Source organism: Erinaceus europaeus, unplaced genomic scaffold, assembly GCF_950295315.1.
Source record: "Erinaceus europaeus unplaced genomic scaffold, mEriEur2.1 scaffold_530, whole genome shotgun sequence".
NCBI lineage: Eukaryota > Metazoa > Chordata > Mammalia > Eulipotyphla > Erinaceidae > Erinaceus > Erinaceus europaeus.
The window spans coordinates 31040-36356 of NW_026647703.1; positions in this window are offsets into that span (position 1 = coordinate 31040).

The following is a 5317-nucleotide window of genomic DNA, read 5'->3' on the forward strand; positions in this document are numbered from 1 at the left end:
CGGGCCAGGCTGAGCACCCGCCGAGCTGGAGGAGGTGGGGGGGGCGCCGGGGAGGGGGGAACCCAGATCCCACCCCAGGTTGGGAAAAGCCCAAGGTCACCGGATGTGGGTTCAGGCCTCCAGTCTCCACCTGCAGGATGGGAAACTACAAGAGCAGTGAAGCAGAGCTGAAGTCTCTCTTTTGTTATAAAGGTTTTATTTATTTATTAGTGAGAAACACAGGAGGAGAGAGAAAGAACCAGGCATCACCCTGGTACATGTGCTGCCTGGGGAGATTGGGGGGTGGAATTGAACTCAGGACCTCATGCTTGAGAGTCCAATGCCTTATCCACTGCGCCACCTCCCGGAACACTCTTTATCTATCAAAAAAAAAAAAAAAAAAAAGGCAGAGAAATAAAGCAATGCTAAATTACAGGAAGGAAGGAAGAAGAGTCGGGCGGTAGCGCAGCGGGTTAAGCGCAGATGGCGCAAAGCGCAAGGACCAGCAGCGTGAAGATCCCAGTTCGAGCCCCCGGCTCCCCACCTGCAGGGGAGTCGCTTCCCAGGCGGTGAAGCAGGTCTGCAGGTGTCTGTCTTTCTCTCCCCCTCTCTTGTCTTCCCCTCCTCTCTCCATTTCTCTCTGTCCTAGCCAACAACGACATCAATAACTACAACAATAAAACAAGGGCAACAAAAGGGAATAAATAAATCTTTAAAAGAAAAAAATAAAGATGGAAGGAAAGGGGCCAAGCAGTGGTGTACCAGGATAAGTGCACTTGGTGTTACAAGCAATGACCCCCGTGCAAGGATCTGGGTTCGAATCCCCACCTGCAGGGGGGCTGCTTCGTGAGTGGTAAGGCAGGTCTGCAGGTGTCTCTCCCTCTCCACCTCCCCCTCCTCTCTCAATTTCTCTCCGTCCTATCCAATAAAATGGAAGAAATGGCTGCCAGGGGCAGTGGATTCACAGTGCTGGCACAGCCTCAGCCTCAGTGAGAACCCTGAAGAAAGAAAGAAAAAAAAAAAGGAAGGAAAAAGAACAGAAGGGGCTGGGTGGTGGTGCACCTGGTTGAGTGCACATGTTACAATGTGCAAGGACCCAAGCTTGAACCCCCAGTCCCCACTTGCAGGGGAAAAGCTTTGCAAAGGATGAAGCAGGGCTGCAGGTGTCTCTCTGCCTCCCTCTATCTCCCCCTTATCTCTCGACTTCTGACTGTCTCTATCCAATAAATAAAGATAATAAAAAAATAAAGCAGGAACCAAGACCAAGAGATAACTCAGGTGGTAATAAAATAGACTTTTTTTTTTAATTACAGGCTGAGGAGACAGCATAACAGTGATGTTAAAAAGACTTAACCAGGGAGTCAGGTGACTTAAGTCAGGGAGTCAGTAGCGCAGTGGGTTAAGCACACGTGGTGCAAAGTGCAAGGACTGGGAGTATAAGGATCCCGGTTTGAGCCCAGCTCCCCACCTGCAGGGGAGTCGCTTCACAGGCGGTGAAGCAGGTCTGCAGGTGTCTTGTCTTTCTCTCCCCGTCTCTGGAAAATACCCTCTTCTCTCCATTTCTCTCTGCCTTATAATAATAACTACATCAATAATAACTACGACGACGACATTAATAATAACTACAGCAATAAAACAAGGGCAATGAAAGGGAATACATAAATAAGTAAATAAAGACTTAACCTGCCTGAGACTGAGGTCCCAGGTTCAATCCCCAGAATCACCATCAGCCAGAGCTGAGCAGGACTCTGGGAAAAATAAATAATTATTAGGGGCCAGGGGGTGGTAGCACAACTAGTTGAGTGCACCTGGTACAATGCTCAAGGACCCAGGTTCAAGCCCCTGGTCCTCACCTGTAAGGGGAAAGCTCTGTGAGTGGTGAAGCAGGCCTTCAGGTGTCACTGTCCCTCTCGATCTCCCACTCCTCTCTCAATTTCTGACGGTCTCTATCCAATAAATAAATATAATAAAAATTATAAATAATAATTATTATTCTTAGAGAAAGTGAAAAAGACCAGAACACTAATGTCCCCTCCACTCTGGTGGAGGCCAGGCTGGAACCTGAGCCATGCCCCTAGCAAAGCAGCACACTACCGAGGAGAGCTATTTTGTACCAGGCCATAAATAATTCTCTCTCTCTCTCTCTCTCTCTCTCTCTCTCTCTCTCTCAAGATTTTATTCATGGAAAACATAAGAGGAGAGAAAGAATGAACCAGACATCACTTTGGAACATGTGATGCTGGGGATCGAACTCAGGACCTCCTCCTTGAGAGTCCAGTGAGTTAGCCACTATGCCACATCCCAGAGCACCATAAATAGTGCTTTGAAACATATTCTTTTATGAGAGAAGCCAGAGAACCACTCCAGTGCATGTAGTGCCAGGGATGGAACCCAGGGCCTCACAGCATGTAAGTCCTACCTCTACCATTGCCCTGGCCACACAAGAAACCCTTGTTGTCTTCTAATTTCTTTAACTATTTAACATGTGTTACTTCTGTGTCAGAGACTTTGAGTCATCCCACAGAGAGAAAAAAGGAAGGACAGACCAGAGCCCTGCTCAGCTCTGGCCGCTGGCGGTGCTGGGGACTGAACCTGGGACCTTGGAGCCTCAGGCGGGAGAGTCTTTTGCAGAACCATCATGCTGTCTCCCTGTCTCTATCTTTTTCTTATTGATTTGTAGGAACTCTTTACATATGTGGAATTTTTTTTTTTAACCAGAGCCCTGCTCAGCTCTGGCTGATGGTGGTGCTGGGGACTGAACTTGGGGCCTCAGAGTCTCAGGCAGGAGAGTCTTTTTAGCAGAACCAAAATACTGTCTACCCAGCTTGTTCTATTTTTTTTTTCCCTCTATACTTTTTGGGAGATGCTGGAGAATGAGTCTGGGGCTTCATACTTGCACAACCCCAACCCCACGGAAGAGCCTTCCCAACAGCCCAATTTCAGACTCTTTATTTCTGTTGGACCAGACAGATAGTTCACTGGGTGGCGACCCGCCTTGCCATGCACTTGATCCAGGTTCAAATTCTATCAGCACATGGGAATCCCAAGGCATCTTGGGAAACTTTGGTGCTGGTGTGTGTGCATGTGTGTATGTGTGTGTGTGTGTGTGTCCATCTGAATAAAGTCAGCTGAGGGTGGTGGTAGGTAGCATAATTGTTCTGCAAAGAGTCTCTCCTGCCAGAGGCTCCAAAGTCCCAGTATAATTCCCCTGCAACAACAGCAGCCAGAGCTGAGCAGTACTCTGGCAAAGAGAGAGAGAAAAAGAGAGGGAGGGATGGAGGGAGAGAAAATTCTGCTAAGGGGCCAGGTGGTGGCTCACCTGTTACGTGCACACATTACAGTGCAAAAGAACCCAGGTGCAAGCCTCTGGTCCCCACCTGCAGGGAGAAAGCTTCACAAGTAAGTGGTGAAGCAAGGCTGCAGGTGTCTCTCTATCTCCCCCACTCCTCTCAATTTCTCTCTGTCTCTATGCAATAATGAATAAAAAATAAAAATTAAGGGAGTCGGGCAGTAGTGCAGCGGGTTAAGCGCACGTGGTGCAAAGGACAAGGACCAGTGGAAGGATCCCGGCTCGAGCCCCCGGCTCCCCACCTGCAGGGGAGTCGCTTCCCAGGCGGTGAAGCAGGTCTGCAGGTGTCTATCTTTCTCTCCCCCTCTCTGTCTTCCCCTCCTCTCTCCATTTCTCTCTGTCCTGTCCAACAACAATGACATCAGTAACAACAACAATAATAATTACAATAAAAACAACAAGGGAAACGGGAATAAATATTAATAATAATAAAAACAATAATAATAAATAAATGAAAATTAAAAAAGAAATTTAGCTAGAAGCAATGAAATCATGTTAACATGTAAGACCCTGTCTCCACCCCCACAAAGTATATATAAATTGAGAGTGATACCTGACAGAGCATTATTGTGAAATTATAGGTACCAGGAATGAAACGTGAGACCTCAGGCATAGAAACCCTGAGCTCTGCTCTCTGAGCCACCTGCACTATGAAGCCACTACTCATGGAGGCCATTTTTCCCATTTTCTGTTGACCTTGTTATTGCTGTCAGATAGGGCAGAGAGAAATGGAGAGAGGAGGGGAAGACAAAGAGGGGAGAGAAAGACAGACACCTGCAGACCTGCTTCACCGCCTGGGAAGCGACTCCCCTGCAGGTGGGGAGCCGGGGGCTCAAACCGGGATCCTTACACCGGTCCTTGCACTTTGCGCCACGTGCGCATAAACCACTGCGCTACGCCCTACTCCCAAGAGTACATTGTTCTATTTTATTTAGCCTTTTTCTTTTCTGGGGATTGGGGGGGAAACCTACCTTCAGAGGTTTGGCCAATCTGGGCTGACATTTTTAGATGGAAACTCACTGAGACCCAGAAAGAGGAACCATAGCACTAAACTTTTGAGTGTGTGAAGAAGTTAATGCTTTCCAGTGCAATGAATGACATATGCCTACAACAGCATTATGTAATAGGCCCCACCCAAAGTTTTCTGCCTATCCTCCCTCCCTCTCTCTCCCCAGAATCCTTTGCTTGGGTGAAATAAGCACCAAAATTTCATACAATGTAGTGAGTGTGGGTGGGGGGTTCACATCTGGGTTGTACATAAGACAGAGAAGTGCGTATCAAAGAGGGTGGATTTGCTGGCCCCCTCCTTTACATATTTAGAGAAATGACACCAAGGCATAATTTCACAGGCCTCGGGGTTCCCTGGGTGCTGTGCCTGGTGCTGAGAGAGGAGAGACCCCACAGCCCTGCCCACCCTCCATGGGCTCCCTGGGTGCTGTGCAGGGTGCTGAGAGAGGAGAGACCCCACGGCCCTGCCCACCCTCCATGGGCTCCCTGGGTGCTGTGCCTGGTGCTGAGAGAGGAGAGACCCCACAGCCCTGCCCACCCTCCATGGGGCTCCCTGGGTGCTGTGCCTGGTGCTGAGAGAGGAGAGACCCCACAGCCCTGCCCACCCTCCATGGGCTCCCTGGGTGCTGTGCCTGGTGCTGAGAGAGGAGAGACCCCACAGCCCTGCCCACCCTCCACGGGCTCCCTGGGTGCTGTGCCTGGTGCTGAGAGAGGAGAGACCCCACAGCCCTGCCCACCCTCCATGGACTCCCTGGGTGCTGTGCCTGGTGCTGAGAGAGGAGAGACCCCACAGCCCTGCCCACCCTCCATGGGGCTCCCTGGGTGCTGTGCCTGGTGCTGAGAGAGGAGAGACCCACAGCCCTGCCCACCCTCCATGGGCTCCCTGGGTGCTGTGCAGGGTGCTGAGAGAGGAGAGACCCCACAGCCCTGCCCACCCTCCATGGGGCTCCCTGGGTGCTGTGCCTGGTGCTGAGAGAGGAG